This window comes from Meleagris gallopavo, chromosome 1 (assembly GCF_905368555.1).
Source record: "Meleagris gallopavo chromosome 1, MGAL_WU_HG_1.1, whole genome shotgun sequence".
NCBI lineage: Eukaryota > Metazoa > Chordata > Aves > Galliformes > Phasianidae > Meleagris > Meleagris gallopavo.
Genome location: NC_139404.1, coordinates 50624052 through 50649920, shown reverse-complemented (window position 1 = coordinate 50649920; position 25869 = coordinate 50624052). Strand labels below are relative to the sequence as shown.

Below are 25869 nucleotides of genomic sequence, written 5' to 3'. Positions count from 1 at the left end.
GTGCCAGAGGCTCTCTGAGTATTGGCAGAGCTCTGCTGCAATAGAAATCCTGTGGTTCGACTCTGGACTGGTTCATTTCACCATACAAATCCACAGCTCCTGCTGCTCTGAAAGCCATGAGCAGAGAGGAAGTTCCCAGACTCCAGCTGTCCCCAGGATGCAAGGAAGCCCAAAGCTCTGACACACCAGAAGGACACTGTGGTGAGGAAGCCTATGAAACCAACACACCATCTCAGCTGCTTCTTACAGGGAAATGCTGCAAGGGAGCTCACAGAGCTCAAACAGCAGCTGGGGCCAACAGTGTCTTGCACAACGAATCATAGAATCATTTGAGTTGGAAGGGACCTTTAGTCTCCATCTAGTCCAACCCCCTTGCAATGAACAGGGACACCTACAGCTAGATCAGGGTGCTCAAAGCCTCTCCCTTGGATGTCTACAGGGATGGACAGCCACCACCTTTCTGGGAAGCCTGTGCCAGTGCCTCACCTCCCTTGCTGTAAAAAGCTTTTTCCTTATTTCCAGTCTGAATCTCCCCTGTTCTAGTTTGAAACCATTTCCCCTAGTCCTATCACAAAGGATGGGCACAGGAATGCCCAGGCCATGCTGTGCATCCCTGCTGATCCTTGGCCTGTCTGGGACATGAGAAGAGTTGAGGTGACCTAGAGCTACATCCATCATATTCATGCACCCAAGCTCAAGCAAATCCACGAACACTGAATCCAAATCTTTGCAAGGCTGAACAGCTCAAATTCTAACCATGAACAAAACAGCACAGTGCTGTAGATACCCTTCCCACCCCCCCGCCCTCCCATCGTGCCTCCCCAACTGCGATTAGATGCCTAATTTGTTAGGCAGCAAGAAAGAGAGAATGGGAAAGCTCAGGGGAGGAAAATGAAGCAGCTCAGAAGCATGAAAGAAAAGAGAGAGCTTTAGAAGCGTAAATCATTTTAAAGCGATAAACACTGGCAGAAAGGTCTTTCATATGCCATTGCTTCCCTGGCAGGCCGGAGAGCCACTTTTGTTTTTCCAAAGTGAGATGGTTACCTTTTATATTAATATGATTATTGAAGATTAAGGGGTATTTGCATTGCGCCAGCACCACCAAGACAGCCAACAGCAACAGCTTGCAGGAGCATGTGCAGGGGGGTTAGGCTTGGGGAACATCATTCTCCAAGAAGAAGAGGGTGTGAGGAGATTGCAGGTCCCATAAAAATATTAGCAGTGATAAAGCCGCCTTCATCGCTCTCGCCTCAGGGGAAAGAGGGGCCTGGGAAACATCACTCTCCTTGTTGTCACCCAATGAGCTCAGGCATCGGCAGTGGAAGGGCAGAGGAACAATTCCTTCTGGCTATAGGGAGAGAGCGTGGGCTCCATGCGTCTGTCCACAGAGACCCACCATGGGGAGAGCAGCAGCAAGGTGGGCTCTGTGTGTGCATCTGCATGTGTGTGCATGTGCATCCATGTGTGTGTGCATGAGTCACTGCCAAGGATGGGGTAGCAGTGTTGGCTCCAAGCTGCAAGTGGAGGTGGACTAGATGTGGAGGAGTTGCTGTAGGTGCTCAGGTGGGTGTGCAAGCCAGGAGGGAGGAGGTAGGGGCAATCGCTCTATGAAGCAGAGTGAGTGTTGACTCCTGAGGGGAGGAATTGCCATAGGGATCTGGGGAAAGAGTTGCTCAGGAGTGCCTCTGTATGTGCATGTGTTTGCATGAATCAAAAATAGGGTGGGAGTGCTGGCTGTGTGTGAAACGCTGCAGGGAATGGGGCAGGAGTGTGGGATGTCTGTGGGTGTGTGTGGATAACAGGAGATGGCCATGGTTGTGAGTGTGTGTGGATGCAAGAAGTGCTGTGGGAAATGAGGGAAGCACAGATCTTGCATTTGTGTCCTGATGTGAATCCCTGCAGAGAGCAGGGTGCTGTGCCTGTGTACATAAGAGGCTGCCTGCTGTAGGGAGCAGGCTATGAGCATTGGCATGTATCAGTCATGGCTGCAGGGGAGGGCAGCATGTCCTGCATGAGGCCAGGAGAAATTCACAGCTGCATGTCATGTCCTTGTGAAGGCCCCCTACACCCTCAGGGTCACCATGGCTCCTCTGCTGTTCTATGCTGACTCTTCTGCCCTGTATCACAGAAAAGCAGCTCTTGGTTTTCACTGGGCTGGCTGTGAATGGTTGGCCCACAAGTAATTTGAGAGATGCCCCCACTCAAGTCAAACAACCGTCTGGTATTTCTGGATACTAAATATGTCCCCAGCAAACCTGGAAGTTAGGAAGAGACTCGGAGCATGAAGAATCACAAAGGTCCTGGGCTGGCTGAGGACTGAAATCACTTCACAGTTGCACTAGCAGCCAGATATCTAGTGAATACCTCCACACCAGCAGATTCTTGCGGGTCATAGGCATTCCAGCATCCTTCAATACGCTTTCAGCATCCAGCCACCCTTCCCCTGAGCAAGGGTCTGAGAGACGTTCTCTCACCAGCAGTGACACCTCTCTCCTCTCTTCTGACATGAGGCAGAAGCAGAGGAAAAGGTGTGGGAGGACATGGAGAATCTCTTTCTGATAAACCAAGAGCGATAAGCTGTGGCAGCACGTGCTAACAGACTCTGCAGAACCTCTAGCTCTTCCTCTGGTCAGTGCATGCCTAGAGCTAGTAGCACCACACTAGGCAGGATGTTACATTTCCACATGGCTGCTTCCATCTCCCCTCCATCCTCAGCCCCACTGGGAGAGACCCTCTTCCCAGCCAGCTCACCCACCTATATTTCAAGCTAACATCTGACATGCATTTTGACACAGCCACGCCTTCCTTCCCTGTTCTCCACTACCTTGCCTTGTTTAGAACCGTTTTTTTTCTTCCATTGCCAAAACACAATGACTGTTATAATTAACAGATTATCTCAGTGCGACAGCTGCAGTCCTTTGAAAATTAGGTTGAATAACAGGATCCTGCCGTATGGTAATTTCTTTTCATCTCTCAAATATTTTCTCTCTCACACTCATTTCTACCTCATTTCTTTTTTCCTTTCTTTCTTTTCTCTCTCCCTCCTCCCACCTTTCACCAACTTCCTGCCTACACGAATGATTTCTTTGGAGTGAGGCAGGCTGAAAGGCTCTCTCTACCTCCATCAACTGTTTTTATTCTTCCCCCCTTACTATCACCCCTTGTAGAGAGGCATCTTTGCCAAGCAAACACACCAGGAAAAAATGTTCTTTGCTTTGTCCCATCAGAAACCATGGCAAGAGGCCCTCTCCAAAGCCCCAGTCACTGGAATTTCACAGGCAGGGGACAAATAGAGAAGTGGGAGCACCTTTCCCATGGGGAGCTGAGCGCAGCAGCGTGGCCAAGTGGTGCATGCCGAGCCGGCCAGGGTGCTCTAGTCACCAACCCAGCCTGCCGCCTTCTTGCTGAGTCAGTATCTGCCCCTGACTCACCACTTGCTCACTGAATGGGAACTGGCAGTACTTACATGGCATCTTTCCCTCTCACTAAGGCAGTAGCTATGCTACTCACCACCCCCTCTCCCCATTATCCACCTACATCTGTCTCTCTACAGACTCCATCAACCCAATCCAGGCAGAAAAGCAGCTCACTGGAAATTTGGGGTTTCACAACCAATAATACAACTGGCGCGGCTCCCAGCTGGACCCAAGCCTCTCGAGACCTCCTCCTCCAGGACTGCCATTCTCTTTGCCTCTGATGCAAACCACATCGAACCATCCAACGAAGTGGATGTACTTCTCGGTCTCTGCTTGGGAGGACATGCTAGCAGGTAGCATTTCAGACTGCTGTAATAACTAGTTAAACTTATGGGGTAGGTCTTTGGGGATGGTGCCCTGCATTTGGCAATCTATAAGTTTCAAGTTAGATGTGTTCTGGACTTAAGAAACCTGCAACATTGCCAGTGAAGGTAGTAGGGGCATAAGTCAATTATTCTCAGTATCTGGCTTGGACTCATGCAAAATTCCCCTATCCTTTATTGTTCATTTCAACCATGTTTGTAATCTATATAACACCAGTTTTTAAAATTAAACACTCTTGAAAAAATTTGTGCTCGGAGTGGTGTACTCCACACCATTCATCCATTCCAGCTATCTGACCTCACCCACCTCTGCAGGGGCCAGCTCCTGCTGACTCCTGGGCCTGTTCCTGCCTCCTCAGCACAGCCACTTCCTCTCCCCTCATCAAGTTCCACCTCCTTTATTTCCTTAATCCCCGACTCAGTAGAACAGAAACATTTTGTCACCATTATTCTGCCAAAAGCCCAGTTGAGTCTTTAACAAACACTCATCTGTTCCATTGTACTTCAGCAGTCTTCAATAATGCTCCTCCTTGTCTTCCATGATCACTCTCTTTTCATCCTTCACCACTCTTATCCTGCATTCTCCCTTTGCTTTCACTCTAAGCCCTGTGTTGGCTGGTGTTGCATCTCCTCATTCATTCACTGTCACTTATCTAAATGCTACCTATACTTATTAATTCTCCTTTTTTTCTAGTAGCATCTCTCCTCTTAGTGCTTTGTACAGTCCTACTTACGTATCCAATAATAGTATTTTCCCAATGAGTGAGTCATATACCCCCTTGCTGACATTTAGAATTCTCCTTGTTCTTTGAAACACGTTTATTCATCCCCCCTCTTACAATTATATATGTCGGCTCGTGGTGTTGCATTTCCTACAGCAGCCATGCAACAAACGGATGATCCATGCAAATAACCCAAAAAATACCTGTCTCTGCTGGCACCTTGTCATTCTTCATTTTAGTTATGTAGGCCAAAGCTAAAACAAGGTATGAAGCAATCAAAAATAGGGGACAACTTGATTTTCAAAACATCCCACCCTTTCCTTTGTTCTTACTCAGTCCAGATTTCAATCTTTTTCTTTTTTCACCTCATTCACTGCTCTGCCTCTTTCAGTGCTGTTCAGTAGCAGGGTGTATGGAGTCTGCAATTGGTACTGGGCATCTGGTTTGCTAGGTGCTGTCAGTATGCTCAGTGAGAAACAAACTTTATTCCAGATTGTATCCAAGCTGGAAGGACAGGGAAAAAAAAAAAAAAAAAAAAAAAAAAAAAAAACCAAAAAAACACTATCACTCTGCTACCATGGGCATGGGAATGCCTTGTCCTTTATCCCAGTTAATGCATGCTCTGTGACCAGGCATGAAGCCGTATCCCCCTAAATGTCTCTCAAGGGGCTTCATCAGATAGCCCTAGTAAGCAATTCATCTGGAGTCTCTCCTCACCATTCACCATAGCCCTTTTTCCTTCCTCCACACTGTTCTTTGCTTCTCTTCCAGCCCTTAGTCACCTTTGAGTATGCCATGTTTTATTTATTCCTTACTACTACTCTTAATCTGCATAGGCCAAATGCTAAGATCTGAAGTTACCCTGACTCATTTCCTACCCAGGAAAAGCAGTGATTTCATTCAATGGAAAAGCCTGTGATGTCAGTCTGGACAGAAACTGATGCTGCCTGGGGATCCCGCATGGTTATTTCTTGCTCCCACATCCAGATTTCCATTTAGTGATGTCCTTAAGCATGTACCCAACAGTGAACCTCTACAAGTTCCATTCAGCTTCTCAATCACTTTCTTCTGCAACATCTGTGTTGATGATTCCCACATCTTCCAAACATAACAGATTTTCCTTCTGTTCTTCCTCTCCCTCGCCTCTTTGTTACCCACCCACCAACATCCTTCCTCTCACTTCGAGAAACTGAGATTTTTTTTCCCTTTTTTTTTTTTTTCCCTGATTGGATTTTCTTGTTTTCCTTGCTGCCCAGGGACTCCAGCTTCTAATTTCATCTCCCTTTTCGCAATATTGCCGTGCTGAATAAAAGGCTGACTTCCTCATCTGCTCTCCAGTATTCCAAAATGCCAAATGGGCCATTCAGAAGAACAGTGATTGGCCAGGGCTGCTGTCTGTGGTACTGACACAGAGCCGGCAGCAATGTTCACAGGCTACTTTGAAAGCTCCAGGGATGGCTTGTGGCCAAAAATGATGATATCCACCCCCTCTTCTTTTTTTTTTTTTTTTTTTTTTTAATGATATCTTCCTGTGACTCAGTCTGGACCATAAGTCAAAATGAGATTTTTTTTAACCAGCAAAAAAAAAAAAAAAAAAAAAAAAACAACTCCCTTCAAGCAATGAAAAAAAAAGCCTGAGAACAGAGTGCTGTAGCATCATGGACAGGACAAGTTACGTCACGGATAATGCATCTTGGGGTGTCCTTGGTGGTTTTAAAAGACACGGAACAAAAGGCACATGTCCTCTTTCCAGAGAAACGAGTTTAGGCAAAGCTAAACAGGCAATCGCCCGTGTTTCTGAAACTTGGTTTTATCTGTGAGCTAAGCAGGACGCAGAGACACCATGACCTCGGGGACTCGTGACTTCCTGGGCTCAGCGAGGAGCAGCCATGCCCTTTGTTATCCACAAAGGGGACGGTGCAGGGGGAACAGAGACAGCTGTTTCAAAGCGGGACCGCGGCGTTCTGACACAGCCTGCCCACGCACCCTCACCTATGTCGATAACTCCCCAGCCCGCAGCAGCAAGCAGCCATTCGGGCGGCTGATAAACGAGCAGTTCAGCCAGAGACCGCTTAATTTGCTCCTTGCCTTCTTTTGTCTGCCAGAGGCAGGGAACAATGCATGTTTGGAAATTGGCGGTGCTGCGTGTAGCATTACCAGGCTGGAGTTATACTGACTGCTATAGAAAAAATTAAAAAATAGGAGAAAAGGGGAGAGGATTGTGAGCAGGAGAGAAGAAGGGGGGTGTGAGAGCCAGGGAAGAAGAAAGGAAGAGAAATGAGAGGGTATTGTATCCAAGGCTAGATACTATGATGATGGGGACATTAAGAATATGATAGATAGGCAGGAAAGGAAGGCAAACAGACGGAGGCAGACACTGTGAGAGAGACAGAGATGAAGGAGGGAGGGAGAAGGAAGACAGAGAGCCAGAATTAATTTAGGAGAAATACTGAAAACATAATCTTCTCAACGGGGGGAAAAAAAAAAAAAGGGAGAGAATTAAACAAACAGCAACAGGAAACTGGGAAAGAATAACTTTTTTTTTTTTTATGAGCTTGTTAACATTTGTGAAGTTAAGTAACCTTAAATTTATGCCATTAATTTGCATGTATTACATTTTTTTTTTCTCCGCTGCCAGTTTATAGTCTCTGTGAAACCTTTAAAAAGTGGCTTTTTTTCCTGCTTTTCCCTTTGCTTGTGTTAATTAAAGCTTGTGATATATGTATATTTTTACACTGCTGCTGTGCTCCAGCATTTAATCATCAAATGGCCCTTTTTGCCTACTCCAGGGCCACTCTTCTCCTCCCCTCCACAGCAAAAGGAGGGGACTTCTGGTTCCATGCATCCATTCAGGGCTGTAAGCTCTCACTAGCCGCCTTCTTGTTCAAGACAGTGGTTATCACAACAGAGAGAGGTAGGAAGGCCCTTTAGATGCTGAAGAGTTAACAGCTCCAATCCACTCGGGCAATCACATCGCCATGCTGAAGCACACTGTATTTACACATTAGCAATCACTGGGGAGCCTTAAAATCGGATTCTCAGGGGAAATCCAAGCAAAGAACACACTGAGATTCCTAATGAAGCTGCTGGCAGCCAGAGCTGGGGGAGGCAGAAGTGATGGATCCAGCATAATCGCCTGCTGGCAGAAAAGGGGATGCAGGTCATCCTCCAGGGCTGTAATAGCATCCAGATCTAAGATGTCCATAAGCAATGCTGCTGCAGTAAATGCAAGTCTGGCTTTTCCCTGCTTCCATGAGGCTGCCCCATTCCCATCCCAGGGGCAGCAGACCTTCCTCGCTTCCCAAAGACTCTTCTTTCCAGGCAGACTGATCTCTCTCCTAAGCACATCACTGACTTTGGAAGTGCCCAAGGCCAATACAAAGCATAGCTGGTGGAGACCTTCTGGCAGTTGTCCCAGCTAGCATATTTCTGAGCTCAGCTGGACAGGAGTCCTGATCCTAAATGTGCTTTGATTGCTTTGCTCCTCTCTAAAGGATATGTCTCTCCCAGCTGTAAGCAGAGTTTGCTGAAGCAAGAAGAAGGTTGCTAAGCCCAGTTTGGATGCTGTTCTGTCTCTTGTGGAACTGAGGGGACTCATCTTGTTAAAAGCCAGCTGAGCTGAGATCACAAATGCTGATCAGACCTAAACAACCCCTGTGAGAGACACTGCAACCAGAGAAAGGAATAAGGGTGAATACTGGTCACAGCAAAGGTGGTGTTCACTCACTCCCTATAGAGGAGGCTTATCATCTCCTTGGGGCTCTGCGACAAGTCTATGGAGGGCTTGGCTGAAATGAGGTTGGAGAGAAGAGGCAAGGGAGGCAGAACAGTTTTTCCACACTGTCACTATTATTTTGCCATATGGGGGTGTTGAGCACCGGAGAGGATATTTTGATTTACTCCCTGGCTTACCGTTGCTGTGGCAACAGGAGAAATACAGGCCAAACTAGGCTGCATCTGCAATGTGGTGGTAATAGGGAGTTTGGGTTCCCATGTGTTTATTTGTTTGTTCGGCTGCTTGCTGGAGCCACATGGCAAAAAAGCACCGTTGAGATGGAAAGAGAATGGGGCCTGAATTGTACTCAGACGAAAACGCCCTCCCCTTGTATAGCACCAAAACAGTCATGCATGCACTCATACTCATGGCACACAGCCCAGTGAATGTGAGCACATACCCATGTGCTCACACATACACGGGGGTCTTCTGGCTGCTCTCCCAGGAAGTCCAATTTCTTGTTTTGTAGTTACGAAGCCCCTGTGCATCACACACTTTCTAGTAGAGCTCTGAAGCACAACAAAGTCTGGGGCCTACCAACTTGCATCAATTAGAGGCTTTCCTCTACCTTTTGTTCCATACACCTTAGTTAGCTGTGATGCTAAGGAGTCACAAGCAGCACTGGCTGCTGAGCAAATATTCTTCACTGCAAAAACAAACTCAGCCTTGTCTCATCGGTGATGTCTCTACCTAGGAAAGATGAACTCCACTCCCAGCATTGGAGCAAGGCCTTGGGTCACGTACATGGGCCTACTGCAGATACGCCAACCACTGTGATGGCACCATCTTGTGGGTCTGACAGCGCATTTACCACCCCAGAAAGGAAGCTGTGGAGCAGTATTAAGTATTGCTTCCTTCATTCTCTTCCCTCCAGCCTGATGGAATCTGACTGTTCCCAACTTAAATCTGTGGCCTTTGGATAAAGGTTCAGTGTCCAGTGCATCCAAAACACTGGCCCTAGAGATCTCCTTCTAATCATGTGGAAAATTATTTATCTGTTGTCCCTCAACACCTCTGAGCTGGTTGCAGGAGAGCTGGAGGCACAGAAGAGGTTTATATGAGATCCTCTGAGGTAGAATGCCTCTAGAGCGGTCAATGCACATGGGGTCTGAAACATTATGAAGACAAGCGGAGGCGCTGAAAGCATAATGATATCCACAACGTAAATACTGCTGCTTGAAATATACTGAGGTGAAAAAGCAAAACCAAACATACAAATAAAATAAAATTAAAAAAAAACAACAGAAGAAAACAAAGGGGTTAGGGATGAGCTTGGAGAGCAAGGAGGATCTCCTCAGTCCCAAAAAGGATTATACAGCCACAGGGCATGTGTAGTGTAGGTATATGTGCTACAGGAGGGTTGTGAGCTTGCAGAACAACTGGGTACCCACAGCCCATGTGTGGAGGGGTGAAGTGGGCATCAGTTGACTCCTGCCTGCCTTTTCCCCCATCATTCCTGAGGCTCCATCTGTTTCCATTATTTTTTACACACATACACACACACACACACACACAAAAAAAAAAAAGAGAGAGAGAGAGAGAAAATAAGCACTTAATTTCTAACCTAATCAGCCCTTCTCTCACTAATTAGCACCCTTGGAGCACATCCACAGGCTGTGAGAGATACTCTGGGGCTGATAATGACCCCCAACCTGCAGTTGCATATGCTGGAGGGTCAGGAGAGCCAAAAGCAAGCCAAGAAGAGGCAGGGGAGTGGTGACCTTTTCCATTTGTTTTTGTTCTTTTTCCTCACAAATCTGGGATACTGGAAAGAGAGTGTGTGTCTTTTTGGCATATTTGGCATGTATATGTATTTTTTTCTGTGAGAGTGTGTGTGTGCATGCGTGTGTGTCGAAGAGGGGGAGAGCTGGAGAGGTTTTGAGGGAGGGGAGTGGAACAAAATACTGGCGCTGAGCCCAAACCTGAAACACATGCCAATTTGTGCCTCGTGCTGGTGGTAATGAAGGGCTCCGTTCAGGACACGCGGGACACTAATTAAGGGGCTTCAAAGGCAGCTTTCTGCAGAGCACTCTCTGAAGGGGGGCTGGGGGAGGAAGGAATACAAGAAGGGGGTGTTCTCCACTCAATGGAAGGCTTCTAGTTGGGGAAGGCACTTTTCTTTTCTCCCTGTCTCCCATGGCAACTTCTGCCCAGGAGAACCGAGGAGGTGTGAGCATCTGGCACCTTCAGGCCAGCCTTCCACAGCCAGTAAGCAAGGCAGGCCCTGGTGTTGTGCTCCCAGAGGGAATGGGGAACAGCACACTTTAAAAAAAAGGAAAAAAAAAAAAAAAAAACGCAAAGAAAGCCATAGGCAGAATAAGAAAAAGAGTAAAAAGGAGTTGGAAGGGAATAGAGTTGGTGTCATTGGTTGGCAATGGTAGCATCCATAGGAACAAGAGTTGTCTTTATTCTCCGGGGATGCTCAGGGAATAAAGACCTGGATCACCACAGAACACACCATGGCTGACTCATGTCAGTCATTTCCCCTGGAGTTACTTCTCATCACAACCAGGATGGTGCAAAATTTTTAAATAGGACAATGGGAAGGGCAGAAAATGGGCCTTCAGTGTGTCAGTCTGGGTACAGGTCTCTGGGCTTAGTTGGACACCGAAGACAAACCAGCTTTATACCCAAAGAGCTCTAGCTCTCTTTCAGAAGCTTCACAGACCTCTGTCCTACAACCACTAGGTACTGTAGACTCTATTATAGCTTCTATGTTGCTGTGTTGGAAAGAGGGAGACAAACCACGGACTGAGAGACATGACTCAGCCATGCCCATCACCAAGAAGTCTTGGCCTAGCTCTCCACTCCCTACCTGGAACCTTAACCACATGCCTGCCCACACTCCCTCCATGAGAGTAAGCATGAAACAGCAACTCTGGTGGAAAACAGGCCTCTGCTAAGATTGATTAAACGGGGACAGAGTGTGGGAGGAAAGAGAAGAATAAATTGGCAGAGAGAGCAACAGAGAGCTGGTGAGAGACGGGAAGAAAGAATGAGTGAGAAAGAGAAAAGAGAATGGAGGGTTATGTATGGATTATATTCACTGAGCCGTGAATCAAGCACAAATGTGAGGGAAAGAGAGGTGATATGAGCACATGAGAAGGAGTAAGAACTGAGAAGAGGCACACAGAGAACGGCAGAAGAACACAGCTTGAGAGATGATGAGCAGCATCATGCTTTGACCATCACTACCATCACTTATCCCCTTAAAGAATACTGCCTTGACCCATAGCTCCATTGGGAGCTGCCTCCTCAATGCTGAGCTGCCTTAGCACATATGGGGCTCACCTGGACACAGACATTTGGGGCTCAGGACCAGTGAGCCATAGGTACATGATATTTAGCTGAGATTAAGCAAAAAGCTAGTCCTTCAGTGCTCCTCCACAATTGTCCAGGCCTGCAGTTTATCTGACCTTTCTGCCTTCTCCTGTTCACTATCCTCCCATGCACCAACCAACACTTAAGTGCTTATTCCAAGTGACCTGCTCTGTGTCTACAGTGTTCAGTGCCACCTGGCCAAAACACAGCTGCCAGCAGCCCAGAGTAGAAGAGCAGAGCTGTGCCAACCCCTGGAGACAAGAAGGCAGGAGGCTCTAGAGAAGCACCTGTGTTGCAGCAAGCAGAGTTGTGACTCTGGCCAGCGAATGCCCATGGCAAAGCCAGCAGTGTGGAATGGTTCTGAATATCAGCCCTTGGGCAAAAGACTTCACAGGAATATCCAGCAATTCCCCTCTACTTGCCTCATGTGGCCCAGCTATGAGTCCTACTGCCCTGCCCAGGTGACTTTTGAGAAGAGATTCTCAGATTTCTAAGCATACAAAGTTGAAAGGGTTTGGATGCAGAAAAAGATGTACTGGAATTGGGCCAAGAACAGGTCTTTGCAGCTGCCAGGGTTGGAGAACATCCTGGGGTCTGCTGGGACTTGCTAAGGAATCAGCCTTCTGGAAGTGCAGACATAGTCTCAGCTGAAATTACCAGATACAGCTTTGGAGGGGCCTAGCCCCATCACTGCCTTGTCTCATATGAATGCATCAGTTGCAGGATAGTCCAGAAAGGCCCTGGGAACTCATGTGCCTGGCCTCCTTCCATCCCGCAGACCACTGAACGCTTCCTATCAGATGCCAACAACTGCTGAACCTTTAGTAAGAAAGCCACAAAAAGTCTAAATCAAACAGGAGGATGGGGCTGATCACCAATCTCTTCTGACCATGGGTTGAAATAACAGCAAGAATTTTCAGGTTCACAAAAATATAGCAGCCTTAGTTTCCATGGAGAGCGGAAACAAGGACATCCTCCAGGCTCCCCTTTCCTCTCCCATTTCTTCCTTCTCCTCCACCCTTCCTCCTCTGTACAATCCAAATTGGATGCCACACTGAGGAAAGATAAACAGGCAACTAGTGAATCACTCTTAATAAGTTTGAACTGATTATTATAGAGAAAGAAAAAAAAAAAGAAAAAAATCTAAAGGGAGGGAGAGAGAATCAAAGCTGGGATTACAGGCTTAGCAAGCATGAGTGCATATTCAGCCTACACTGTTCTCTTTGTGGCTCTGTCACACCGGTAGACTGCTAAGAGAGTTATACCATTACTAACATGACAGCATTGTCCTACCCAGCCTGGATTAGAAATCCCAGTGCTGCATGGAGGGGAAAAGTCCCTTGGCAGTGGCAGGCACTTGGCCTCACAATGCCTTCCACTCACAGCACGCTGGCCAGGCAGGAGAGATATTCAATTATCAGCCGTGCTCTACCTTTTCCTAGGCCAGCTTTCTCTTTTGTCTGATGGCTTTCTCCCTGGCCAGTGATGCTTGGTAAGTCTGTCACGCAAGAGGAACTCAAGATGGTCCGGGCAATTCCTGAATCAGGCAGGCTTCTCATGGCTGCCCCCCTCCTCCTTCTCCTCAGCAGTACACGATCTTCTCCAAGTGCCGACAGGATGCTCAGTCAGCAGGCGGTGAATATCTCCTGCATGAACACAGGATCTCTAACAACTGCCTGGAAAACAGGATATCTTCCTTCCCTGCTGGGCTGGGAGCACTGGCCAGTTGTGATTCTTTTGTGCTTCTCTGGTCTAAAATCATCCTACAGCCACGTAGAATCATAGAATCATTAAAGATGGAAAAGACCACCAAGATCATCCAGTCCAACCATCCACCTACTACCAATGTTGCCCAGTAACATGGCCCTCAGTGCCACATCTACGCAGTTCTGGAACACCTCCAAGGGCAATGACTCCACCACCTCCCTGGCCAGCCTGTGCCAGTGCCTCATGATCAAGATAATCAATTCACTCCTTAAGCAGGACTTCACCAGGTTTTAAACACATTAAAGGTGTGTGTTACTCTACTGCAGTTCCCGAACATCTACTCTGCTTCAGGTATCCCTGCTATAAGCACTATCCAAATCATCAGGTCACCAGCCACACTCTCATCCACTGATCATACACCACAAGATGTCTCTGTCACCCATCACTGGGACAGTGCCATTATGGTGCATCTCTGAGCTGGCCCAGGCTGACAACAAAAGGCAGGTCATAGCAATGAAGGATTCAAAAAGAAGAAAGTTGTCTGGGGACCATGTTATCTCATAGCCCTGGCAGCATCTTTGCTGATGTGGCCACTGAGCACTTGGGAGACCAGCTTGGTAGCACTGAGAGAAAATGAAATGGATGCTGTGCAAATTGGTTGTGTCAGCCCCTGGATCTCCAGAGAGGGAAGGAGGAGCAGGACTTGGAGTGGGAAAAGCAGTGAGCTGAGAGGAGGAGAGAATTGGGCATGCAGTGCCTGGAGGGTGAGGGTCAGGACCAAGAGTAGCAGAAGGATCTGCCTAGGACAGCTGCTCACCCAGATGGTCTCCACTCTGCAGCCTTCAGATCTTGCCTCAGCTCCAGCTCAATGGCCAGTGCTCATGGTCTCATCTCCCCACAACCCCATTCTGAAGCCAGTAAGGGCACTGGTGGGGCTGGCTCTGTACCACTGTGGGAACAGGGGCAGGCATTGTTCCCTGCTCGCTGTACCCCAGTGTTACTTCTGTCCCAACCCAGAGAGCCAAGGGAAAAAGCACATTTTTCATTCCCAAAGCTGCCCCAGGTCTAGGCTACAACATTTTATGGCCCAATTCTTAGCCTATTTGCATTTTATATTTTTATTTCAACTGCTGTTTGTTTCCAGGCATTTGGGATGCCTAATGATTTTCAAAGCACTGTTTATTTTAATCCCTCTAATTTATTAATACATTGGTTGGCCTCGAAGTGCTTGGGAAAGAAGACTTAGGAAGTTGTACCCAGTGCTTTAAATAAAGCATCGAACTGTCATATGATCACTTCAAAGCAACAACAAGCAGCTCACTTTGTTGGCTACATCGTGATACAGCCTCATGGGTCCTCCAGCTCAGTGGCTGTTTTCCTCATGCATGTCACCCTGCAACACAACCAAGCTCACCAACTCCAAAGATGAAGCAAAAATAGTAGTGTCCAAATGCAGCTCCTCATGAAAAATCTGCCCCTGCTCATCCTTTCATGTGTTGTTAGAATATAACAGGCCACCATGGTGCAGGTAATACAAATCATGCTGGCATCCACATGGATTTCCAGGCAATGTCATAATCATAGAATCATAGAATCATTTGAATTGGAAGGGACCCTAAGAGGTCATCTGGTCTAACTCCCCTGCAATGAATGGGACACCCAGAGCTAGATTAGGGTGCTCAGAGCCCCTCCAGCCTGACCTTGGATGTCTCCAGTATGGAGCAACCACCACCTCTCTGGGTAACCTGTTCCGGTGCCTCACCACCCCTATAATAAAAAAATTCTTTCTTATAACAAATTTACATCTCCCCTCTTTTATTAAAGGTGTACTTGACATCCAATCTCCACTCAACTCTCTTCAACTGAAGATACAGTTCCATGCACAGGACAGAACCTGGAAGAATGACAACTATGAACACTGCTAATCATGTGAGCAAGAGGACTTGAATCTCTAGTAGTCAGTCTCAATAGGAAGATGGGAGCCATAGGTGAGGTCTATTCAATTGAAAGCCCTCAGGTACCTTTTTCAGTGGTGGAGGGCTTACTGCACTTGTACATCTTGTGCTGAAGGGCTGGGGTGATTCTACAAACAGCTCTGTGAATGCAGCCTGAAGTTGCTGCTGGTTGTCATGATGAGTTAGTTGTGCTAGATGTCCTCCAGAAGCAGTGTTCTGCCTGGGAATATACAGTGCCTGCTGTTTATGGGGCAGGGAGGGGGGAGAACAAAGCCTGCCTGCCTGTTACAACAGCCAGGAGTGACGGCACCTTCACTCACATTCTCCTTGTGCTGGTGGAAGACAGACAGAAAGTTAGGTGCCTAAAGAAGAACAGTGATGGCATGGAAACTCTCTTACCCCAGGTGCAGGAAGGACAAAAAGGGTTTTGTAGTGCTGGTTGCAGAGTCATTTCTGGAGCATCTCCCTTTACTGAGACACACAGCTTCTGTCACTGCCAATGCATGCTGCACAGAAGTGTGCCCCAAGCAGGCTGTGTACCCATCCAAAGGCAGGAGCCTGTGAGCCCAGCGCTCAGATGCAGTGTGTCTGCAGGACAAATACACTCTTGGCAGGGCCAGGTCAGGTACCTTCCTGAGACTGGCTAACAGACTTACTTGCTTCCCCACCAAAGAAGAGGCCGGGAATTCCAGAGATATCTCTAGTTCTTGCCCTGACATCACTGATGACCTATCACTGTTCATTGCTATGTCTCTAACCACTATATTAACATTTTTCCTTCTAAATAATAGAATCGTAGAATCATTAAGTTTGGAAAAGGCCTCTAAAGTCATCCAGTCCAACTGTTCACCTACCACCAATATAGACCACTAAACCATGTCTCTAAGTACCACGTCTACATGTATCTTGGACACAAATCCTGCACTACATTTCAAAGAATCCTTATTCTTTCCACACTTCACCTCCCAGCTGACAAATGGGAGCTCCCGTGCCCAGCAAAAGGGCTGTCTGCCACAGTGCCCACTCTCTCGCTGCTTCCTCTCAGGATGCCAGCCTGTCAGCAGAGCATCCCCTTCCCTGACTTCCTCCTGACTCCTGTGCTCACACCACATGCTGCCAGAACAACAGGGACCTCTGGGGAGGCACCAAGACTGCTCACCCTTCTTCTGTCCCTCCTTCCTTTCTCCCACTTCCTCCTCCTCTGAGGACTCCCTTAAGGCATCTACTCACACACTGAGAGGGACACCAATGACATCCAGCTGCCCTTTCACTGGCACACAGTGCGTGGCACCAATGTTTTGAGGGCACTGTCAACCACTCCAACAGTCCTTCCTTCCCTGCCTGGAGCCCTGAAGCCATCCAGCAGCCACTCGTGCTGCGTAGGAAAAGGAAGGATGGCCTGAACCCTAGCTCTGTGCTGTGTGCTGTGGACAGTATGTCATCTTCACCTTGCTAAGCCAGGGTAACTCTGCCTTCGGCGTGCTGGGAGAGGTGGTGCTTGCAAGCATTTAGGTGATGAAATCCAGAAGAGAGAGGACATCCTGCTGCCTGCAGTGTCAGGGGATATCTCACTGTCAGGCTTGTGTCCTTCCTTTCCATCTGTGCCTGACCCTGCTCAGCTCCCTGCCCTGGTGAGGCACATGCTCTTTCTCTTGCCTATTCCCAGAGGGGCAAAGAACTCTCTGCTTTAGCAAATCCTCAACTCCCAGCTCTCCTGGGCTTGGAGGAGATAAAGATCCTCGAATCAGGATTTGAATTGACTCCTCAGCTTGAAGATGTCTCACTTAAGGAGAAAGTCAGTGTAAATTAACACTGATCTCTACTCTCAAGTGATGAGGACTTTCCAGAGAAATAACAAGAGGGGCAGCAGACAAATCAGCTCTCAGAGCTGCCCTGAGAAAAACAACAAGCTCCTGTTCTTAAGGCCAAAACCCTTCTCGCTCTGTCTGTTGATCCCTTTGCATCTTTTCTTCCATTGCCGCTACAGTCCCTCAGCAAAAAGCACAGCCATGGAAAACTAGCCCCAGAAGGAAGTCCAAGAAAGGCCAGGCCCTTGAGGATCCCACCTTTCTTACCTATGAGCACAGACAGGAGCCATCTGGCCCCAGGAGTCCCTCTCTACCACTTAAATCAAAGTCTTGGAAAAAAGAGCAGAACCTGAAAAACATATGGTGATGCCTTTCCATGTTACTCTCCCAGCCTGTGACAAGTTGAAGCCTGAGGATTTCCTGAGCTGGATGTGGTCTGAATTTACTAAGCCTCAAAAACATTTTTTTTCAGCATTCTCATTTAGCTTCTACTCTAACTGCACTGCATTATAAGTTGTGCACTATAGCTTCATACTCAGGTGCATTTCTGATGGAAAGAAATGGGATAGAGAAAGACCCCAGTCCTTGCCATGTGGTGGGTCTGTGAATGCAGGGAGGAGGCTGCGTGGTCCTCATCCACACTCCTCTGCACAAATGAAAAGTGATGAACACACTGGGAATGGCAGTAGCGCTTGGGTTGGACATATGGGTCCAACCACAATGGGGAGTCCATCACTGCATTCACTTGCATTCAATGTGTCTGTACAAGACAGCTGGTGCAAACGTCTCACTGTGAGAGTTTATGTGAGAAGTAACTCATAGGACATGTCCCAGACTGTGAGCACGTGAGCCGACCCCACAGATTGTACGCCGTGTGCCGTATGATGGCCAGAGGGACTGTCCACTGGGAGCCTTCCATCCAAACCAGCTGACAGCTGCTCTCCTGAGTTTCCTGGACACCAATAATGTTTTCCCTTTTCTAATCTCCCTGATGTAAATCCATTCACAATGAGTGCCTAGAGACTTTTAATTCCATCGGCATTAAACTCACTAAAACCTCTATTACCAAAAGCTTTTAGGATTTTCCCCAGAATCTACAAGTCAGGTTTGTAACATGACAGAACTCCACCTCTCCAGGGCGTCTGAGAAATTAATTTGTTCTTTCTAAATGCCAGGATCGCTGACCAGACATTCAATGCATTCCCTTTCCCATTGGTAAGCTCCAGTTGCTGATCTGACATGGCCATTCCCAGGTGCTCAGCTGTCTTCTGAAGCATCAGTAACAGTGTGAGATGAGCTCCCGCCTTGTAAGAGTAAAGAGGAGATCATCTGCCATAGCAAGAGCAGCACAAGAGTTTCACAGATGTGATATTAAGAGCAGAGATGTCTCCTGCAGTGGTCCCTCACTGCACTCGCAGAGCAAAAGGACAGCGAATGCGTCACGGCACTGATGTTCACCAGTGCTGTAACAAGTGAGGAGGTAATGGGGTTTCATTTCAGAGCTGCACACAGCTCGGTACTGTAAAAGCACAAGGATTATCCAGCTACACCTCAGCTACATTCTCAGCAGAGAATGTGGCTGGGTGCCAGGACGAGTGGAAAGTGGTGGAGTGGGGCAGAAAGCTGTGAGTCAGTGAGTGAGGTTTCTAAGTGCTATAATACTACGGAGATGGTGCATTTATTGCTTGGCCCTGGAGGTTCATCAGTTGAAGTAACGGAGCAGAGAGATGCAATCATCTCCTGATCCCAGAGGTCTTTTTAGGTGCTGTAATAGGGTCGTGGTGATCAAGCAGTCTCTCAAGCCTTGGGGTTGCTGGCACGCAGCAGAGGTGACATCAGCGTCTCTCAACCCCCGCAGCCCTGAGCTCCTGGATTCCAGGAGAAGTGCCGGAGACGTCGCTTCAACCCCAGAGGTTCGCAGGAGCTGGGATGATGTCAGCATTTAAACGCTGCCAAAGTTCCCTCTGGCAGTGCAGAAGATTTTATCCCCATGGAAAGGTGTGACAGTGACCCCAGATTTCTCAGTACTGGGATGCGTGCCTGGCTGCCCTCCCTCTGTCCGCATCAGCTGCAGTGGGTGTAGCTCTGAGCTATCCACCAAAAAAAAAATTCACAGCTCTAAGAATACAAGAGAGCTCAGGGATCCAGCCAAGAGCAGCACGCAAAGATGATCCTCAGTGTTTGTTTTCCTGGCTTAAAAACATTTCCCTGTGCAAGGAGTCACTCCACTCACACCTCGTGGGCTGCCCAGGAAGGAAACATACTAATGAGGAGATTGCTACACACATAGAGCTACAAATCAAACTCTGTATAGACTCAAGCTAGCCAAGCAGTGAGTGGCTTCAGCATCCTGTATCATGTGTTCATTAAAAAAAAAATCCTCAAGAAATGAGAACATGCTCCTGGCTAGAGAATCTGTAGAACAGGAAAGAGGAAATTATTCAGCTCTTTGCACCAAAGAGGAGAGCAGATAATCAGGTAAAGTTCCAAAGTTTGTATAGGCTCAGGGATTTCTCTCCTTCTCCCTTCACCCCCGACAGAATCTGGCTGCTGGGTTCCAGCTTGGCCTAGTTCATGGAAAGGATGCAATGCCTGTTTATCCTGGCTCTACACTTAGAATCATAGAATCATTAAAGTTGGAAAAAATCTCTAAGATCACCCAGTCCAACCATCAGCCCATCCCCACCATGCCCACTGACCATGTCCTCAGTGCCACATCTACACGGTTCTGGAACACCTATAGGGACGGTGACCACACCACCTCCCTGAGCAGCCTGTTCTCTTTTGGATAATAAATTTTTCTTAATATCTAACCTGAACCTCCCCTGGTGCTCAGCTCAGGCGGGATGTGAAATCACGGGCAGTCTCCCAGTAATGTCTGGGAACTTTCCAGCTGAGGTCTGTGACCTCAGGCGTTTTCAAGGATTGATGCAGTTGCTGAATTTTGTGTGTGCATGTTGCTTGGTTTTCAACTGAGTTTAAGTTCACAGGATGAAAACTCTGCTTTCCTATTAACTTTGACAGGATTATACCAGTTTAGGTGAGGAAATAATGTGACTCCATTCTTCCCTGACCTTGTGAATGCTCCCAAACACAAGCGATGCTTGGAAGAGTCAAGACATGAGAAGAAGGCCTCTGTTTTCATTCTAAGGACATTATTAAGGGAAAGTGTACACTGAGCAGCAACGATACCAGAACAGAGATATATATACATGTCTCATGGATGTCATCACTAGATATTTTGGTGGAAAAGGTGGAAAAACTCAAAGCAGACAACTGAAAGACAATGTGCTCTTATCTTCATTCTCCCGTTGGCTTCTAGGAGTTACAGGATAATATAGGCTCTGAAGACTAAACCTGAAGGTTCAGGCTGCAAAATTGAGCTTGTCCTTTATTAAAGCCCATTCACTACTCTTGCTCTCTTCAAAAATATGCAAAAAGAACGCTATGAACCTTGCTAAATTCCTATTTCTCATGACATAGCACTCCGAAGACCAACTATATGAATCTCAACACTATGCATTTTGATTTCACTGTGCATTCCCTCACTCCCGTGTGATCAGGGTACTCACAATTCTCAATTTTATTTTGCCAACAAAGACTTCCACTCCGCTGCCTAAATCTTTGCCTTCTCTATCTCTTCAGTTGGGGATGTCCATAGGCTTTCCATGAGAAATCCTGAACAATTTGAACTCTTCAGTGTCTCCTTGGAAGCAGGCTGATGATGTCAGCTCAGTGCACCACAGATGTACCAAGAGTCTTCCAAAGCAGTCTCTACCCACCACCTCCATAGCCAACAGCTACCTTGCCTGTTCAAGGATAAGAGTACATGGAGCAGAACTCTGCAGTGAGCTCCCTGACATCTACCCATGCTGGTACACTTCAGTGTGTCTAAAGGACTGCAAGGCTGCCCTGCAATGCCTATTGCTTTGAATGTATCAACACTGTGTTTTGATCTCCAGAGAGCAGCACATGTGGTTTAACAGAGTTCTCTTTCCACAGAGTTACCCACAACCCTTTCTGGTCTCATCTAACTTAATGATTTTGTCTTGTGTGCAAATTTTCGTACAGCGTCTCTCTCCTCCCACCTTTCCACATCATTAAGCAATATATTAAATCACATGGGATTTGGAAGAAAACCTGGAGGCCACATTAACCTCTTGCCATGGTGAAACTCGACTGTTTAATCCCCTCATTCTTCCAGTCTCTTACTCACTTTTTTTGATCTATGTCAATATTTTGTCTCTCACTGACTACTTAGCTTCTTTAGTAGCTCTTGTGTAGGATCTTTCAAAAGCCTTTTGGAAATCTAAATACATTATATCAATTGGTTCTCCTTTATCCACTGCTTTATTGACACATTCAAAGAGTTGTAGGAGATTAGCAGGATGCGGTTTTCCTCTGCTGAACCCGTGCTGGTTAGGCCCTATCAGACTGCAATCTTCCAGATGTCTTCAGTGTTGCTTTTTAATTATAATTCCCACCAGTTTCCCAGATACAGATGCAAAGCTTACTGATCTTTAATTCCCCAGATCATCGCTGGAGCCTTTTTTTAAATATAGGTACAACATTTGGTCTTCTGCAATTCCCCGAATCAGTAGCTTTTTTTTTTCTTTTTTTTTCCCCACAAGAGATTGCATATTTTTGTTAGCAGCTCGATCACTTAAGCTCCTTCCAAACTCTCAGATTTAACCATCTGGACTTGATAACTTATTGTTCAGGGAAGGGGGGGGAGGTTTTGTGGGAGGTTTTTTTGTTATTTTTTTAGGATTGGCTTTGTCCCAGCACCCATTATTCTGCCAGCATAGTTTCCAACAGTTCCTTATCTAAGCAGATACGGAAGAATCTCACAAACACTGTTGGTAGGGACGACTGATATAAGAGAAATCATAAGAGAATTCAGCTACCCAGCAACATCCTAAAAATGGAGATACTGAGTCACTTTAAACACAGGAGGTGACTGGAATTGATCAGTGTGAGTTTTCTTGGATAACTTCCACCCTATTCTGTCCGACCAGGCTAGTTTTGCTCATTTGTTTGGGTCTCTTGCTAAATAGTTATTTCCACCTTGACCCCAGAAGATTCAGGGAAGAAGCAGAACTAGCTTTATTATATACAGCTCCTGGTGCAACAAAAAGAAAGCGACCTCAGTGCTGGGGGACGCATGAACCTGGGAGGAGATGAAACCCAGAAAGGATGAAAAGAAGTAAATCAGAAGGTGAGCAGAACAATGCAGGGCTGTTAGCTCCATTGATTGCCTTTCAACTGTGATTCAGCCCCAAGACATGAAATGCAATGGGAAATGCTGGGGAACTCAAATAAGTAGCTCCATTATATGTGTGTTTCTCCCTTTGTGCAAGGCTGGTTCTCCATAACTGTCTCCATGCTAGCTAGCTTTAGAACAAGAGAGTTCAGCTCAGGGCACAGCCTGATGGCCCTGATGCACCACTGACTTCAAGCCATGAGACCTGTTGGTCCCACAACACACAAACAGGGTGGAAGCTCATAATAAGCAAAAAGCAGCTACATGGTTGTGTCCCAGATACATCACAATGAGCATGTGCCCAGCTGTAGGCACATGTTCACACATTCACCTGCAACACCATCTGCAAACCAGCACCAGCAGTGAAGTTTCTGAAAACCTTCTCCAAACTGCCACACTCTCATCACAAATCACTGCGAATAGCAATAGGAAATCAGTCTACACCTTCTGTCAAGCCTGGTATACCCATCTTAACTGATGGACACATAGAATTGTAGAATGGGTTGAATTGAAAAGGGCCTTAGAGATCACTGAGCCCCAACCCTCTGCCATGAGCAGGGCTCCCACCCAGCAGGTCAGGCTGCCCAGGGAGCCATCCAACCTGGTCTTGAACGTCTCCAGGGATGGGGCATACTCAGATGTATTTTGCAAAAGAGAAAGAGAAGTTCCCATAAAACCCTCATTTATTTGCTGCTGTTCAGTTCTAAAGAAAGATATTAATGGGGCAATTGCAGAGCAAAGTCAGCCTCCTGCAGCTGGCTGAATTCACTCCTTGCAGCCACTGCCTATGTGAGGTAATGTGGCCATAAATATTTCTCAGAAGCAGCCTGAAGGCAAATCACATATTCGCATGTATCTTAGGGAGCCTGTGAACCCCTCTAAAGCTCCACTAATTCCAGTTCAGAGCAGGGCCATTCCCATCAGTACCCCTAGAGACAAGGACAGGAAGCAAGAGGCCACCTCTCACCACCCCACACAAGGTCTGGGCCCGCAGCCCACCCCATACACCAGGCCTTCCTGCAGGAGGAGACATGGAGGCAGTGCATATCCCACCCAGCTGCTCCATCTTGCAAGGCTGAGTTCCTCTGTCACACACGTACGTGCACCATGGGGCTGTCCCCATCCACTCAGCATGTCTGAGCAACAGGGTGATAGAGCCGGGGGTGCCTGGTCTGTCCCCCCGCCTGTCATAGCCTGTACCAGGGTCCCCTTGACTCCTGTGATGCCCAAGCCACAGCATCTCAGGGAGGCCCAGCCAAGAGGCCCACCCTCTGCCAATGAATCCCCACTCTGTTTCCACAGTGACGAGCCACAAGCTCCCTTTCTCCTCCCAAACAAACGGAGGCTTGAGTGCATCACCACTTCAGCCCTGGCACACGCGCCCGGTCATTATAAATTCTCCTCCAGCATCCATCTCCACACGATGGTCAGCACACAGCCAGGCCAGAAAGGAGCCCATAGGCTGCACATCTCTGTCCCTATAGCATCCCTCTCTGCAGCCCAAAGCAGCCCACTCCACTTAACGGTAGAGGAAACGGAGACATAGCACAGTGACCTTACTGGGCAGCAGCAAGGCACCACTCAACAGCCCTTCAGGAGAGCCAGGCCATCAGCAGGGGACATGCTTGTCTCTTTAGGGTCTCCCTGAACCCAGCGTGGGGCTAGGAGAGGTGGAAATAGAGAACTGGTCTTCTGCCCCGCTGCTCAGCACTCCTCCAGGCACTAGGGAGACAAGGGATGTTGATACTCCTGAAAGGAGAGCAGAGGTTCCTGGGATGAGATGAAGATCGCTCTCTGCTTAAACTGCAGTTCAATTCCCTCTCAAATCAGCTTGCCGGACAGGAGGGACTGAACCAGGCTGGCTGCAGCATGCAATTGCATCTGTCAAATTTGTCAGCACACACACAGTCCTGAACATGTGCAAGATGTGGAAGGACAAACAACATTGGAGCCAGCATCAAACTAAAGTGGTGCAGACAGATAACACCCACTGCAACATAAACCTTGCCAGCAGAGAGTTAAGCCAACATTGTTTTCTAAACAAATCTGAACCGGTGGAGTGAGTTCATATTGGATCAGCATTTTCCACCATGTAGCCACAGCAGTTTTGAGCCGACACCAAGCTCCCTAGAGCTGGATTTATTGCCTTGTCCACCCCGAGTCCATGCCAAAGTCAAGTCCTGAGAGGGGTGAGGAATTTAACCAATGCCAAAAAGGCTCCAGCCAGGAGGAGCTCACTTTCTGTAAACTCCCCAGTAACAACATCAAATGTGACCATGCGGTCACGCTCCCTGCCAGACCCCAGCTACGAGTGACACATCAGTAGCACCATGGTCCCTCCATCACCTGCAACACATGGGCACTCGTGTGTGTTCAGGCTGGCTGGCATGAATCACAGGGGAAAAGATCGCTCGGCGGTGTTGTCAGCTGGCAGCAACATCCAGGAGCATCAGCCGAGCAGAGCTCTTGCATGGTGTGCTCCAAGGGAAGGGAGGATGCTGCTGAAGAAGGGACAGGCAGCAGAGAGGTACCCCAAAAGAGGAACAGCCGGAGAGGAGTAGTTGTTGAGGGGATGGGGTGGACATAAAGGGGATGCCAGCAAAGGGCATCTGGGAGAAACAGTGCAGCCCCTGACTCCAAAAAATGAGGATCAACTGTGCAGAACCTTAAATCGCAGAATGCCAGGTATGAACCCCCAAACCCTCCCTCCCAAAGCCGCTCACAGGGCCTGCCCAGACACAGGGAGAAACAGCTGCTCCTCACTCCATTCCGTTCCTCACACTACAGCACAAAAATAGAGCATGGAAGTAGCACAGCTGATCGTCCTGTGTTCCCCAGTGGGAAAGGGCACTGAAGGCACTGCAGGCAGTGGGGGCCTGGGCTTTGCACCCCAAATTGGGTCAGGTTGGGCACAGGGCCCCTCTGCTTCCTGTGCATGGCAATTGGCGTTCCTAGGTTATGAAACAGATGGGCTCTTGCAGGAAAACCCCCCTTTCTGCTGGACAGAAGCACCAGGGGATAGCAGATAAGCAGGGACAACAAGCATCCAAAAACAGCACCAAGCTGGGCCAGGTACCAGGGAAGGGATCGAGTTGGAAATTGGAGGCCATCACACTCCTCAGTTAATGGAAATGCCCAAAATATCAGTGATGTGAAGCAGGAGAGGTAAACCTTGCCTGCCCCACAGCCAGCAGCGCAATGCCCACTCCTGCTCTGCTGCAAGATGCAGCCCTGAGGGGACCCAAGCTTTGCTGGGTCGGAGCAGCTGCCTCCTCCTCCATCTCTCTGCAGCATCATCCTGGCTGCCCCTTCTCCCCACATACCAGGAACTGGGAAGAAAAATGCCACAGGGAGAGGAGCAGGTAGGTGTGTGCGAAGGCAGAATGGCAAAGGAGGGGACTGTGCAGAATGACCCCGCTGCGTTTCCATCTACCATGCCACAAGCCTGCAAGCCTGACCACCCCACAGAAAGGCTGGAAGGGAGAAGCCCTGCACTGCTGGGGTTTCAGGATGGATGGA

The 25869-nt window shown here is 47.9% G+C and overlaps 1 non-coding gene across 5 annotated transcripts in view; it reads right to left on the bottom strand.

Moving 5' to 3' along the window:
* LOC104911097 (uncharacterized) overlaps positions 1-25869 on the bottom strand; it is a 118360-nt gene that overhangs the window by 78140 nt on the left and 14351 nt on the right. The window lies entirely within an intron of this gene.